The sequence below is a fragment of the Diabrotica undecimpunctata genome, chromosome 4, assembly GCF_040954645.1.
Source record: "Diabrotica undecimpunctata isolate CICGRU chromosome 4, icDiaUnde3, whole genome shotgun sequence".
NCBI classification, from domain to species: domain Eukaryota; kingdom Metazoa; phylum Arthropoda; class Insecta; order Coleoptera; family Chrysomelidae; genus Diabrotica; species Diabrotica undecimpunctata.
The window spans coordinates 12796271-12805692 of NC_092806.1; positions in this window are offsets into that span (position 1 = coordinate 12796271).

Genomic DNA, 9422 nt, shown 5'->3' on the forward strand with positions numbered 1-9422 from the left:
TTAATGAATATTTAAAAGATAGACGTCTAAATAGTCCATATGAATTGACCACCGTTCAGCTCTGATCTCAACCCAATCAAACATCTATGGGACACACTGGGAAGACGAATTCAATTTCGACTGCCCTTGTCTGAGCTTAGTTCGGTTCTGCAGAGAATATGGGACGAATTGGGTCAACTTTATGTTCAAAATTGAATTACCACAATGTCAAGATGTATGCAGGCTGTTATAGGGGTTCGATGAGGAAATACTATACTGAAATTCACATTCAGGTGGCAGCGTTACAGAGATTGACCAGTGCAGTGAATTATTCGAACAGGCATAAAAAATAATTTTTATGCCACTTTTTCAACCACAAAAAAATGTTCACATTATTAAAAAGCGATACAAATGCACCGCCTTAAAATGGTCAGTATATTTTTATCGAGTTTATGTTATAAGAAATGAATCGGGTATATGTACGAAAACAAAAATCGACGGACAGAGGTGTATATCCTATGCATTTTTATGTATTACTAACTGGGTTTCGTTTTCTTGTTTTCTGTCTAGGTGTCGGACGGGATCGGAGAATTACAATTAAGTATATCGGAGAGGCAATGTTGCCGATTTTAGCGCTGTATGTAGTGTGTAATATTCAATCCAAAACTTAACGTACTGTATAAATACATTGCATGAATTAATGAACAGGTATTAATGAGCTGAAATGTCAGATAAATATTATATTTTTACATTTTTTGTTTTCTTAATTGTAATTTGTCAACAGTTTCCATGTTACTATTTTAAAGTTTTTATAATTGTAATTTGTGGAACAAAAATATGTTGAAAAAAACTCAACCATCATGTACAAGTTGTAGTCCATATGACATACAATTCTGTGAGCAACTGGGTTTTATATTGTATAAAATATGTAAATTAATATTGTAACACAATTTTACTGTTACAAATAAACTCTATTATTATTAATATTATTATATATCATATAAATGTGTTTTATTAAGTCTAACAAACGACACAGAAGTAAAGCAATATTCCCATGACAACACGCAATTAGTATTTACAAATAAAACCCTCGAGCACAAGCTTTTGAGGGTTATCAGATTATAAAATGAATTAAATGGAGTTAACCAGAATATATTGTTTATAATCGCTTTAAATTTTATTATAATGAATTGAGTTATAATTTTACTTTACTTAAGACACACATTATCGAAAGGACAGGTAAATACAGACTTCCACAAATACGCCAAATTCTACATTAATTTACAAATGGATTATAGAAGTTTAAACGATTGGGGGTAATTCTTAAAGGTCGAACTCATTCAGATAAACTAACGATAATATTTTCAATATAAAACAAATTATTAAAAGTCGAAAAGTATATAGTAAAACTAGACACGCATATTATATTTAAAGTATTGTTCTGAAGCTATTTTCTTGTGGCATTTTAAATTAATTACTATTTAAATGGGAATAAGCCACAATTAAAGGTTAAAATACGTTTATTGACGTTTCAATTTCCACTTCGGAAATCGTTCTCAAAATACAAACATTAGTAAATTAAACAAATTTTGTTTTTTGTTACTTATTGAAAAATTCTTCTAATAATTTAATTTTATCTGACTCATCTATATTGACAATTCAGACATACCTTATACATTTTAAAGTAGACGACTTTAAAATGATATTGCCAATATTGTTGAGATGCGTTCCTGGGACGACTTTACTTATAAGATAGTTTATTCGATTACATGAAATCAACTTTAACTTGAGAATATCCGTCAGAAAAGATCATAACATGTAATTCGTCTTTAAAAAGACAAATGCATGCCATGATGACAGTACAATTCTCCTGTTAGTGATTCCATAGTAAATTATGAGGGAAAAACCAGGAAAAAACCTTATAATACTATCCCGACATGGTAAGTATTTGATCGTGCATTTAGTTTACATTCAATAAACATAAAATTCCGATTTTATATGTTTGTTATTTAAAAAACATAAATGATGTATTCTCTATATGTTACTGACTTACCAATACTGGTATTTTCCTTTTAATAACTTCCTCTTTCAATATGGGTAACCAGATCCTACTAGCAGGTACTAGTTCTCATTTAACATAATTGGAGCCACTTCTTTGATTTTTCTCTTTTTACCATCCGTTTCTTTTAGGACTATATTTGAATCATTCCATTGAACCCTATGTTCATTATCCCATGCGTGTTTACATATTTGAGATCTATCAAATTCTCTATTTTTAATATAGGATTGATGTTCACTTATTCTAACATATCATTTAATGGTCTTGATGTTTCGCCTAAATAAAACTGATCGCATTCACAAGGTATTTTATAAATGCAATTCTTTGTCCTTTCTTGTTCATTGTTAGGTTTGGTTTTGGACAAAATAGATCTCAAAGTGTTTGTTGAGATTTGTTTGAGATCTATTTTGTCCAAAACCAAACCTAACAATGAACAAGAAAGGACAAAGAATTGCATTTATAAAATACCTTGTGAATGCGATCAGTTTTATTTAGGTGAAACATCAAGACCATTAAATGTTAGAATAAGTGAACATCAATCCTATATTAAAAATAGAGAATTTGATAGATCTCAAATATGTAAACACGCATGGGATAATGAACATAGGGTTCAATGGAATGATTCAAATATAATCCTAAAAGAAACGGATGGTAAAAAGAGAAAAATCAAAGAAGCGGCTCTAATTATGCTAAATGAGACCAATTGTGTCGCGAATTCCTCGGCAGAATGTAGTAGGTTACACATATTGAAAGAGGAAGTTATTAAAAGGAAAATACCAGTATTGGTAAGTCAGTAACATATAGAGAATACATCATTTATGTTTTTTAAATAACAAATATATAAAATCGGAATTTGGTGTTTATTGAAGGTAAACTAAATGCACGATCAAATACTTACCATATCGGGATAGTATTATAAGGTTTTTTCCTGGTTTTTCCCTCATAATTTACTATGGAATCACTAACAGGAGAATTTTACTGTCATCATGGCATGTATTTGTCTTTTTAAAGACGAATTACATGTTATGATCTTTTCTGACGGATATTCTCAAGTTAAAGTTGATTTCATGTAATCGAATGAACTATCTTATAAGTAAAGTCGTCCCAGGAACGCAACTCAACAATATTGGCAATATCATTTTAAAGTCGTCTACTTTAAAATGTATAAGGTATGTCTGAATTGTCAATATAGATGAGTCAGATAAAATTAAATTATTAGAAGAATTTTTCACTAAGTAACAAAAAACAAAATTTGTTTAATTTACTTATGTTTGTATTTTGAGAACGATTTCCGAAGTGGAAATTGAAACGTCAATAAACGTATTTTAACCTTTAATTGTGGCTTATTCGTATTTAAATAGTAATTAATTGTATTTAAAGATTTTAAAAATACTTTCGATCAGATTTAGTAACCATTCTTCTTCGTCTTTCCTCGCTATAATCTCATTAGACGTTGGCGATCGTTCTGACTTGCATAAGTTTATTTGCAGCCGTTCTAAATATGTAATGTTTTACCCATCCAATGTCAGATTGTTTAGCCAAAAGATTCGTCGTCTAACCGGCTTGCTGCTTCTTTTTAAAAACCCTTCTGGTCCACGCCCACGAGATACGCACCATATTTCGGTAGAGAAGAGTTGAGAATATATAACATTTAGTACTCCAAGTCCTACAATTTTATTAAGGCCCAAATTGCAACAAACAGCTTGCATTCTATAAAACATACTTATAGCTTTAAATTGAAGCAAATCTACTACAATGACATTCCCTCTCCCTCTTTGCCAAAGAACACTAGATAGTGTATGATATTTTTTATACAATATCTAAGAACGCACCGTCATGTAGAAATAATTTGCAACTTTCTATTTTAAACGAAATATAAAATAATATGTAAATATTATAGGAAAGGGAATATTCACATTCCGTCAAGTCTGTCACTCTATGACACAGAACTGCTGGTAAGACGGAATGAAGAATATATATGAAGGAGAATTATTATGGTGCTTCTTCTGTAGGGTTGTGGTAGTTGAATATCGATATGTTTGCTTGCTTGTTCTTTATTCTAATATAAGATGGCCTTTTATTAACTAACTACACTAAATGGTATTACTTTTTCCTCCATTCTTTTATTTGAGATAAAGGCTGTCCCATTTTTCTGTATGTTTTTTTTTTTTATTCCGAATATTACATAATAATATGTTATTCTCAATTTTTCCTTAATTCTTCCATCGTATTTCCTGCAAAGCTAAAATTTCTAGTCCATATTTTTAAATTTCTAGGCCTATTTCTTGCATTTTACCTGTTGCTAGCATGACATTGTCTTGACATCATGATATGAATGATAATTTGTTTATTATTTTCCACGGAATTTTAAATTTGCCCTACTTGCTCCCATTACCAAAATGTAATCATGAATTTTAAAAATGCTCCTGTGGGTATGAATAAGTTTCTTAAAATATCTCCTCTCTACACGCTAAACTATCTCAAAACGAAATAATTTTTCACCGCAATCTGAACATCTTTTGCATCAGAATCAAAATCATAAGTTCATATATTTTAATTAATCAATTAAGGAGATTTTAATAAAAATAATAAAATGCTAATCTATTTTTTATTAAAAATAGTAGTTAAGTAAAACTATTTTTAATTTGGATTTATTGTTGGTATCTTTATTTTTACATCTATGAAACTAGTTTAGAACATGCGAACCAAAAATAAACTTGAGTGAAGTTTTTAAATGACACCCACTTTACAAAAGCAGTTACTCACATCCCCACAGTAAAGTCGAAAGTCCGAATTTGGATTTTGGAAATACGCTTACAAAAGTGGGATAAAAACAACAATACAACAAACAAAAATAAAGTTGAGACTTCCAAGAAAATTGTTGTTCTTTTTGTTTGGAAAATATTTTTTCTTCCTTCTTCCCTATCTCTCACTTGTTGGTTATAAATATATTCTCCATTTCTCCATTTCTAATTCTTTCTAATTCTGAAAGAAGATGACCTTTAGAAATGAGAATGAGAAAGAAAGAAAGAATGAGAAAAGAGGACATAAAAATAATCTATAATCGGTTCACAATTTGTCGATAGCTCACTACAAGTTTAACCCTAATTAGAGAACTGAAATACAGAGAGGATAGATAATACGATATAATAGTAAAAACCAACCTGAAACTGACGGTTTAAGATGTTTTAGACTAACCCACCTTATATCTGAAGGAAAACAATACCTTATAATCCAATTACGAAGGTATTTTCAATGGTTACAGATGACCGACTAGTGTCGTAGAGTATATGATTGAAACATTTATTTGAACTAAAGAAATATATTTTTTAAATTGTACTTATGTAAATTATATTTTTTAATAAAACTTCTTTACTTTATTCAAAAATAAAAAGTTTTTTGCCATTTGTAAAAGATACATTTATTTAATTAAGGGGAACGGCGCTAAATGTCGCCTGGCAAAATTTCCAATGTGTTTTAAATGTATCGATTATTTTCGAATCCGGAGAAAACTAATAAATAATTTTGAAAAATTTAAACGCAGAATGAAAGATTACATTATTACTGAGGATTATCTATTAATTTTTAATTGAAAATATTGCATGCAAAAGAAACTTTTTATTTATTCTAATAAATATGTCATTCTGCCTTTAAATTTTTCAAAAATGCTTTTTAGTTTTCTCAGGATTTGAAAAAAAACGGATACATTTAAAACACATTGAACATTTTGACAGGCGTCATTTTGCGCCTTTCCCCTTTAATACCTTACGATTACAACTACTATTACTTACCTTATATAATTACGATTAGAAAACTATTCAAATATTATGACTCTGATATGGATCTCGTTTTAGAGAGCTCAATTTAGAACAATATAATTTGTAGTTTTTTTTCTATTGTTGCACTAATAGTTGCATATTTATCTAAATGAATGTAAAATACATATCAGTTAAAACATATTTTTGCTTGTCTTCGACAGTGCTTCAAATATTGAAAGAATTTATTATTAACCTCTCAGCACAGCAGACCGTTTAAGTCAAAGCTTTCATCCCTAATCGAAAATAGTCGTAAATTCGTTAAAAACAAAGGATAAATATCATCAAACTCTATTCTACTAACGTATTAATTTGTGTTGGAAATAAATTAATTTAGTTTAATATTTTTTATTGTGCAAAACTACTACTTACATACACACACAAAAAAATAACACAGTGATTATATTTTTTACTTCTTGCCCTTCTTCTTCTTCTTTTGTGCATCAGGCCACGGAAATCCTCTCCATCGCAACAAATCTTGAACGTTGTGACAAGTAGTGTAAGCATTTTCCATAGCCACCTCAGTAAAAATATCTACGTTGCATCTGGCACTTTTAGATCGCGATTTTCGTCCACCACCTGCCTTTTTTGGTTTACCACCACCTTTTTTCTTAGCGTCGCCGTTCTTGGCGCCGTTTTTGGCTTTTTTCTTTTTGCCTTTGCCCGCCATTATTTATTTGTGGGAAAAATACTAATTAAAGTGTTTCCTAGATTATTCAGAAATGGGTTTTATGTTTGATCAATAAGTATTTGTCATGTGAGTTGCCATATAAACGGAATGTTGCTATGGTTATTTATGTAACAAATAAACAAATAATTATATACAGGGTGATCCTTAAGTAATTGTACAAAAAGAAACCGTAGATTCTGCACTTTAAAATATTAAGATTTAAGTCAATTTGCTTTTATAAAATATTGATATTAAGAAAGATACAGGGTGTTGAAGTAAAAATTTAAAATTTTATTTTCCGCTATAACTTTTACGTTTGTGAATATTTATGAATAAAAATTTAGAGTAGGATGCTTTTGAATAGGAGAAATTATAATTTTATATATACTTTAATGAAGCTGATAGAGGGCGCCACATACGCCACATATGTGGCATAAATTTGCGCTTAACTTTTTTACTCGTTAAGTTAGCTTAATTTTTGTGAAAAAATATTAAAGACACATTATGTTTACGAAGAAAAGGTATACTTGTTAATACCTTCAAAATTCATCCGTTTTCGAGATAATCGCATTTTATAAGTCAGCTGCATAATTATTATTAGTTGTGATATTTGTGCGGTAAAGCACTGAATACTTGTGGATAAACATAATTAATAAAGATTACTAAAACCATTACACAAAATTTTTAAAGAAAAAAATTAAGATTTTTTAATTTTTAAAGAACTGTGGTGTTATTATAAAAAAATAGTGAAAGAAAGTGTGGTGTTATTATAAAAAAATATTAAAAATTTATCTAAATAAAAGGCTAGGACGACAACTCACACTGTTCGTCTACGATAACTCCTAGCACTCTACTTAAAATGATAACCCAACCTAACTCTTAGTTCCAATTTTAAATCTCTTGTACATAGCACTCTTCTCATTTTGTTGAAATTTGTTCTAGCCTTTGCTATTCTGATTTTGATCTCCTGAATGTAATCATTTGTAGAGCTAATCATTGTTCCCAGATATGCATATTTGTCCACTTGTTCGACGTTGGTTCCGTTTATTAGAATATTCTCGTTATTTCTTTGAGTTTTTGATATTCTCATAAATTTCATCTTCTTGACGTTTATTGTTAGACCGTACTCTTTTCCATACTTCGCTATTCTGGTCAAAAGTCTTTAAGGATCTTCAATATTTTCGGCTAAGATCACAGTGTCGTCCGCATATCTAATGTTGTTATTGGGAACTTCATTTACCTTTATTCCAGCTCTTTTACCCTCAAGAGCTTTTTTCAGGATCTCTTCGGAGTAGGCATTAAAAATAATTCCAACGCTCTATTAGATTTTTTTATAAACTATTACTGCCACCCCGTGTCTGTGTTGGTTATTCTCGCTACCGGAATAATATATTGTGGCTTCGTCTGTTGATAAACAAGCTGAGTTGGGCCACTTAGCTTCATTGATACCCAGTACATCAATATTCAACCTGTTCATTTCTTGAATAACATTGTGCATTTTACCAGACTGAAACATGTTCTGAACATTCCAGGTCCCTATTCCAGTGTTGGACAGTCTTATTTTCTCATCTGCGTTCTTTTGACAAGGAATTTGCTAATTAACGACCTGAGAGTCCTTGTCTTCTTCTCCCCTGCCGGATCTTGGCTTTCGAGGGCCATGATCAGTAACGCCGTTATTAGTTTCTAAAACCATGATGATTGTGCTAGGGATATCCATGGGGATCTTTAATGTAGTGGTTTCCCCTTGCCTTTTACATCTTTATGCCGTTGACCAAGATATTGGTTCATGCACCTTTGGTACCGATTTCTCAACCCCAGGACAAAAAGGGTGACCTACCACTTACCAATTCTTCCGCCCTTAGCCGTTGATTCATAAGTATAGGATTGCTTATACCGGCAATCGGTCGGTTAAATTTTCGCCATATCTGGCTACCCTCACTTAGTTTAGCCTGCAGACCAATGCAGTTGTCCGGGATGCGGCAGTTGGAGCCATAAGTGAGAGTCAGGTGTCTTATGAGGACCAGTTAGTAAGAACCATATCCCCTCTATGACGCTCGATGTGGTCGTTCCGATAAAAGGTGATACCTCTATAACACAACCCTACACCCTTCGTTGTTATTAGTCCGATTCAATTACAATCCACTTGTTTCTCATCAGATTGTTCTTGGGAAACCTGTATCCTGATGTTTTCGATAAGCACAAAGGCACAGCATAATACTGACGCATCTTATTTTCCCAAATTTAATCCACACGATAAAATAAATGCAATATTTACTTAGAAATAGACAGGTTTGGACAGTTGACGTGACCTCCAACTACACTAGCGGCGTCTGTGTTGAACTTTCCAGATTAGCTGCCATTTGGCGTCACTTCCACTACTGATTTCCATTTTTTGAAACGAAAAAGCGAAATCACTTTGGAATCTTATATTACAAGTGGTGTCATAATAAAAATACAAAAATATAAAATAAGTTGATATTATTGTTAACGCCGCCTACTTAGATACTGAAAATCGTTCCAATAGTAAAAAAATCGTTCCAAAAGTACAAAAGATCGTACTGAAAATATTTGCTTTCGGTACGGGTACGATTTGTGTAATGAATTTAGTAAATCATACCCAAAGTTTAGTTCTCGGAAACAATATATCATAAAGGTACAATAATTATTGTGAACCAATCTCACTCTGTAACACTTGATCAGAGACCTCTGGACTAACTAATTAGCGAAATGATGCATTTCCGCTTAATGGGACGTCCAGTATTATAAAAATTTTATAGAACACATCATTAAAGCTTTAAAGTATATTGCACACAAAAAAAACAATGTAAAACATATCATTTCCATACAATAGCTAGTTAATATTAATATAACATGTCTCTTAAAATTCGAGAATTTACGA